The following is a 7711-nucleotide window of genomic DNA, read 5'->3' on the forward strand; positions in this document are numbered from 1 at the left end:
TCAATTGGGCTGGGAGATATAGAAACAGGAAGTAGGGATTCCTGCAGGCAGTGTTCTAAAACAACGTGCTGCTGTTTTTAGAGGGGTGGGAGGTGGCAGGAAGGGGTAGAGAAAGACAAATGACTTGTTTTTCACTAGGGATGGGGCTTATGAATCATATTTCTTTGTTTTTACGTTTTTCTTAACATGACTTTCTAAAAACAAACATCCATATCAGTGTTGTTGGATGTGACAATGGGAGAGGAGAGGAGGGCAGGGGCAAGAAATTCTGCTCTATTGGTAATAAAGCTCCAGGTTCATCCAATCATGGATTTCATAGTCCCCCAGAGAAACATGGTCCTTAAAAATAATATACCAATTCTTCATTATGATCTTGTTGCAATGGATACCAGTTCAGGCTGTGATCAGCTTCTTAAGATCTTTGATAGTGTCATCGGTGTTGCACTTCATGTGGACTTTCTTCCCCAAATGGTCATTGCAAACAACTTCAGTCATCCTGTCTGGAGCTTGAATTGCCTAGAACCTGTTGACACTACAACCTCCTCACTCGAGAGCAGAGCTGGGGCCCAAGAATCATATTTTCAATCAATGCTTTGGTCCTAAGCTAAATCACGTCCCCCTAAGATTCATATATTGAAGTACTTACCCCTAAGGACCCCAGAATGTGACTGTATTTGGAGCTAGGGCTTATAGAGAAATGATTAAATTAAAATGGGGTCCTTAGGGTGAGCCCTATTCCAATATGACTAGTGTCCTTATAAGAAGAGGAGATTAGGTCACAGACACACACAGAGGGAAGACCATGTGAGGACACAAAGAGAAGATGGCCATCTACAAGCCAAGGAGAGAGGCCTAAAATAGCTCCTTCCCTCACAGCCCTCAGAATGAACCTAACCTGCTGACACTTCATCTGGGGCTTCTACCATCCAGAATAGGGGACAATGAATGTTTGTTGTTTAAGCCATGCATCCTGTGGTACTTTGTAATGACAGCCCAAGTAAACTGATACATCCTCTGTAATGTTAAGAAGCCTAAAAATCACAGGCAGCTGACTAAACTGCAGATTCATGAGCTTACCCTGTGTGATGCTGTGACTCAGTAAGCCTTGGAAGGGGCCCACTGGTTATGCTTGCTCAAGAAGTTCTGCAGGAGATGCTGAAACATGTGGCCTGTGGACCACACTTTGAGAAACTAGGACTAACATAGGACCTGGACTCAAAAGTACTGTGTTTAGAGAGGGAAAATAGCATAGATGATAGGGGCTTTGTCCATCCCTCTTCTGACCAAATCAAAGTTGTGACAGAAACACGGAGCAAACAGCAAGTAAAGTCACCTGGGATCCAGATAAACAAGCCCTACAACTGGGGAGAGAAATAAGAAATCACCTTGCAGTGGTAGAAGATATGAGGGGATGAAGACGCGAGGCTGCCTGGTCTGAGCGGTTGAGTGGAACAGAGGCTGTGGCAGCCAGCAGGAACAGATGCGTTTTACAGAGACTATGTCCACGAGTGGACTTTTGTGCTGATGGACCTGCTCCCTCTGAGCACCAGCACTGGGTAGGCTCCTTGTGGGGCACCAGGGACTTACAGGGGTACACTGAGTTGTCGGAGTGAGGGCTGAGGCAAGACTCACTCTGTACAGAAGTGCCGAGAGTATCCATTGTTCCTCTGTTGAGCCCCCCCCCCCAACTCCCAGTGTGCGGACTCAGGGCCCCCATAGCCAAGATATCAACAAACTGGATAACAGAGGTCGCTCCACCCAGAGGATTCCCTGAAACTCCGCCTCTTCCAACTCATGACCCACCCAAGCCATATCCAAGTGTATCCTTGGAAAGTCAAACTTCAAGACTCAAACTAGTGGCAGCTGACCTCGGTTTCTGGTGTAGTTTCTTGACGCAACTATAAGCATAGCATCTGTGGATTGCTTGTTGAATCTTGACAGGTGGCCCCAGAGGGGCACAGGCTGGTGCTAAACCTGGCCTGCAGCTGAACCCCTCTCAAGACTATGCCACTGGACACCTACCACACATAGCCACACTAATAAGACCAGGAGACTTAGGAGCTTTGCTTAGTACATAGAAACAGACACAAATAGGCAGCCAAAATGGGAAGACAAAGAAGCAGAAAACACATAAGAGAACAGAACAGAGGTCCAGGAATAATGGAGTCAAGCCATCTAACAGATGCACAGGTCAAAACATTGGTTGTAAAGATGCTCAGTAAACTTCGGAGAAGAGAAAATGAACTCAGTGAGAACTTTGACAAAGAGATTAAAAAAAACACATAAAAATGGAAATGGAAATTATAAAAAGGAACCAGTCAGAAATGAAGAACACATTATCTGAGATGAAAAGTATATTAAATGGAATAAACAGAGTGGATGAAGAAGAGGATAGAACCACTGATATAAAGGATGGGGAAGCCAAGGACACCTAATCAGAACACAAGAAAAAAGAATCCAAGACTATAATAATAATTTAAGGAGCCTATGGGACACTATTAAATGTAAAAACATCTAAGTTATAGGGGTACCTGAAGGGGACCAAGAAATTGAAGAGCTATTGGAAGAAATAATGATGGAAAGAATTTTCTAACCTGGTGAAGGAAATAGACATACAATCCCAGGAAGCTCAGAGAGTCCCAAACAAGATGAACCCGAAGAGGCCCACACCAAGACATATCATAATTAAAATGCCAAAGGTTAAATACAAAGAGAGAATCCTAAATACAGCAAGAGGAAAGCAGTTAGTTACCTACAAGGGAGCACGCATAAGACTGGCAGCTCATTTCTCAAGAGAAACTATGCAGGGCAGAAGGACTTGACACAAAATATTTGACGTGATGAAAACCCAGGATCTACAACCAATCATACTTTATCCAGTAAAGCTATCATTTAGAGTCAAAGGACAGAAAATGAGCTTCTCAGACAAAAATAAGCTAAGGGAATTTATCGACACCAAGCCAATATTACAGGAAACGTTGGAGGGACTTCTTTTAAAAAAATGTATCAAAAACAAGAATAAAGAACAGTAATAACTATATTCCTATCAACAACTACCTCACATGAAAAAGAATTAAGTGTCCCAAAGAAAAGATAGAGTGGCTGAATAGATAGGAAAACAAGACCCCTACACATGTTGCCTGCAAGAGACTCACTTCAGATTAAAAGACACACAGAGACTAAAAGGAAAAGGATGGAGAAAGATATTGCTTTGATGGACCTAGACGGTATTGTATTGAGTGAAGTTAGTCAGATAGAGAAAGACAAATATCACGTGACTTCATGTACATGTGGGATCTAAAGAATAAAAGAAGAAGAACAACAAAAACAGAAAGAAACTCACAAATACGGAGAAGACTTTGAGGCTCTGCTAAATGGGAGGGGGATTGTGAGGGACTGTGAAAAGGCAAAGGAATTAAGAAGTATAAGAGTATAGTTACAAAATAGACATGGAGATATAAAGTATAACACAAGGAAAATAGGTAATAATGTTGTAATAAATATGTAAGGGTGCTAGATTTAGTAGTGCGATTGTTTTGTGAGTTATATGGATCTCTAATCACTATGCTGTACAACTGAAACTAATATATTATTGTTTGCCAACTATAACGGAAAAAAAACCTCATCAAATTGTACAATGTCAATATTAGCAACTAATTGTCTTTTATATTTCAATAAAGCGGTAAAAAAAAGAATTATGCAAGAATGTTCATAGCAGCTTTATTAATAATAGCCTAAACCTGGAAACAAGTCAGGTGTGCATCAATAAGATAAGCAAACTGGTTAGATTTGTATACACATACTGTATACACAAACTAGATAAACAAACTGTGTTATATTTATCCAATAGAGCACTGTTCAGCCATAAAAGAGAATTACTGATGTATGAAACAGCATGTGTGAATCCAAAAATCATCAGCATTGTGGGTGAAATAATCTACACACAAAAGAGTACATTGTTATTCAGACTCAGATTCCTGCTTCCTCCAGATGACACTGTGAAAGAGATTAGTATTAGATGGTGGCTTTCTTTCATTTTTTCCACCTCTACATGTCAAGATATAAGTTAATTTTCCCACAAATACCTATCCATTTATCTCAACGTATTTCTATACTGATTTGAGATGCCTCCTATATCATGTACTAAATATTCATATTTTTGAGTCTGCTTCTAGACCTATTCTGTACACTAATCTGTCTCTTCTGTCACATCGTGCTGTAATTATTGTGACTTTAGAATACATTTTAATATTGCTATGTTAGTGTTCCCTTACTTGTTTTTTAAAGTATTTCTAGCTATCCTCAATTATGTATATTCCAGATGAGCTTTAGAATCATCCAGTCTAAGCACCCAAAATTCCAGTTGGGATTATGTTATGATTTGGAGAGAGTTAACATTTCTTTGATAATGAGGTTTCCCATATAGGAATAAGCTCTCTTTCTTCATTTGTTTAAAATCTCTTAAATGACAATAGAATTTTATATTTTTGGCATATAGTTGAAAATTGAATTGGTTAATGAGGCAGGAATATAGCAAGGTAAAGTAGGACCACCTGTCCAAACCTCATAAGTGAGCAGAGAGCTAGCCTGGGAATAACAAAACACGAGTATCTCTATCTCTCTCTCCATGTGGCAGCAAACCCTCCCTTCTGGTCTGGCCCTTTGGTTGGTGATCTGTTCACTAGTCATTTGTACATTCTTTTTTCAATCTTAATCCAGAAATTCTATTTAAGAAAAAGATAATGTTCTATATGTGCACTGATTAATATGGTAGTCACTACTGGGCAGTGCTGATCTGGGTCAGTGGTTTCTAGGTAAGCCTGGGATTTGAGAGGTGGTATGTAGATTCTGATTATTCGCATGAGCACATTGGTCACCAAAAATACAGCACCAGCAGATTCTTAGTTATCTTTAGCTCCAATGCCCATATGTACCGATTACTATGGGCAGACTTCTCTTGACCTCTCCCTCTGGCTATAACCTCTGGCTATTTGAGTACTGCAGGGCAATCCTAGCTCAGTCAGAGGACTCTCTGATGACAGACAGAGTCCTCTGGCCTCCTTAGTTTTACTCATTTTCTCTCATCAGACTTTGGCTTTGTGAGCCAAGGACTTGGATAATTTGCTTTGCTATAATCCCCACATGGAAGAGGGAGCATAGGCCTCTTTAGGCCTCTCCACTGTGACTGCCACATAGGCTGACTGGAAAATAGAAAGAACATCCAACTCTGAGGTAGAGGTCTGTACATCAACATCTGGGCTGAGGCCTGGATTGGGGAAGGTATCCAGGAACTTGAGGCCCAGTCCAACTGCTGCAAGTAATAAGGGAAGGGGTCCAGCCAGCGGTCAGTGCCATGAGTCACAGAGCAAACAGAGCCAAGGCCAAGCCACAGGCCAGGAATGAGACACTGAGGTTCTGGGATCAGTCAGCCTCTGCATAGACTTGGCCAGGAATAGCAGGGGAGGCTTGAAACAGAAAGCCATAAGGAAAAAAAAAGGGATACTGGCAGATAGTAATTTTCTGGGCATCCAGAGTCACTCTAAAGAGGGCTGATCATTTGTTCTAGAGAAGGGCTCACTTGTAAGGCTTCTCAGAGCAGGTCAGCTGAAGCCAAATGAGTGGCTGAGGTGGGAGGGGAACTATAACAAGCAAAGTTAGGGGGAGACAGACCACTAATGTGGGTTAGAGGCTTCTCTGGGTCTGGGTTAGAGATCTAGGTCTCTTGGTATGGACCTCTGGCCAGACAGAGGCTGATTAAGGGGGAAAGTGGTACAAAGATAAGCCTTCTTGGAGAATTCATGTCAATCCAAAGTGGGCAGAAGCCCTGGTTGAAGCTAAGAGTTTCAGACTGGTTACGATAGAAATGCCAAGTGAGATTGCAAAGACTTGTGGGGTCTCTTATTATTTTACCCATGGTTGGGGAGTGACAAATGGCTAATAGGGCTTTCTACATTCTGTGAAACCCTCGAAGTGTGTCTTAAAGCCTGGGATCATTCCTAGCACTCGCCTCAATTCTTTCCTGCTGCTCTATAAGCCAGTCTGCTTACACTCCCTTCCTGTTGCTCCTTTGGTCTCCTCACCTTCATTTGGGAAATGACCTGAGAGAGTCCTCATGGATCCTACTTTCATTTCTCCTGCCCTAAAGAAGTCATAGGCCTTTTGTACTAGGGACTACTTGGAAATGTTCTGGAATCTTTCAAAAGTCTCCTGTACTACACTTTGTTTCTGGTCTTCATTGCCTCCATTTCCCCCAACTTCTCTTTGACAGTGCCTAGAATCCCATGCCCCAAGATTTCTCTATTATCCTTAAGGGAGAAACTTATCACACTTTTCCCATTTCTTAGCATTTCTCCATTTTCTGGAACTGCAGGTTCCTGCTTCCAAAGCCTTCTTTCTAGCTCTTGATCTAAAAAAAAAAGGAAAGAAAAAAAAATGAAAAAACCTCGATGTCTATTTTCCAATCAGAATCAAGTGAGTCTTTCCTATCTCAGGAGCTGCAGACCGAGTAACTCCCAAATCCCCAAGGTTTTATCCTTACCCCACAGGGAAAAAAAAATCACAACTGGGCATTTCTTACAAGGACCCTAGACCAGAGCTACAGTGGAGAACTCCGATGTTGGAACTGATTTCACAGCACATATGGAAAAAACATTTACATATGCTTGTTTTGAAATTTGCTTATGCTCTTGGAACATTCTCTTAATCACTTCATTCTGGCATAATTCAGTTTCTCAAGTCCAAATCCTAACAGAAAACAGTTTGAGGAGTGGTGACTGCTAAGGGACCATCCAACATATATTATGAATACCATACGCTGTAAAGGGCAAGGAACTAAGGTTTAGAGAAGGAACATTTAATCCCTCTTGACTGGGGAAAAGAAAATCACAGGGTTTCATGCTGAGAAGCAGCCCCTACAAGGCCATTTTTCTTTCCTTTTGGAGTCTCTCAGATTCCTTGGAAACAAAGGCAGAAGCACTATGATGAGAAGAAAATTACATCTCTGATTAATGACTTCAGTTAGAGGGCTGTTGGGAAGAGCCACAAGAATGATTCCTTTAACATTACATACAGCTCATGATGGGGAAGGGTGGTGTCAGAGAAGTGGCCAAGTCATTCTTTTTCTTTAGATCCCTTGCTTGAGATAGCAGATAGTCAAAAATTTGAAGGAGGCTCAGTATAAACCCGATACAGAAACTAACAGATTAAAGCAAGAGAAAAAGAGGGAAAGTACTAGGTCGATCAGTTTAGGCTTACCAAAAAAGTTTCTTTAAAGTTCCTAGGAACTTCTGTTTTTCTAAACCTTGCTTTAATTATGTATCCCGTTTAGTTATTCTAGTTTACCTTAATGCCCAGTTGTATTAATGAAGTGGTCTCCTTATTAGGTTACAATTGAATAGTAAAGCTTATTAATTTTATTCACTTAGCCATTCTCAAAGAGTCTAGCTGTTTTTACCAGAAACACATAACTAAGAATTTAGCATCTACTACCCGGTTACTGTTTGTCTTAATAATTCTAGATAATTCTAGAGAGAAAATAGTAATCTTAAAGTCTGCTTACACAGTCTCACATTTCTAAAATACTGGTGATTCCCCGTTGGTTTGATAGACCTGGAGCCTACTTTAATTTCCTTGTGATGGGGATCTGTAGAGAACAAGACCCAGCTGAGACTTCTAACCCAGAGAATCGCAGATAGTTCATTTGCCTTATTTC

The 7711-nt window shown here is 41.0% G+C and overlaps 1 pseudogene; it reads right to left on the reverse strand.

Annotated features, from left to right (window-relative positions):
• Nucleotides 1-240: 240 nt before the first annotated feature.
• On the reverse strand, nt 241-495 carry LOC105308188 (annotated as a pseudogene).
• Nucleotides 496-7711: the final 7216 nt, after the last annotated feature.

Source organism: Pteropus vampyrus, unplaced genomic scaffold, assembly GCF_000151845.1.
Source record: "Pteropus vampyrus isolate Shadow unplaced genomic scaffold, Pvam_2.0 Scaffold556, whole genome shotgun sequence".
Classification (NCBI taxonomy): Eukaryota; Metazoa; Chordata; class Mammalia; order Chiroptera; family Pteropodidae; genus Pteropus; species Pteropus vampyrus.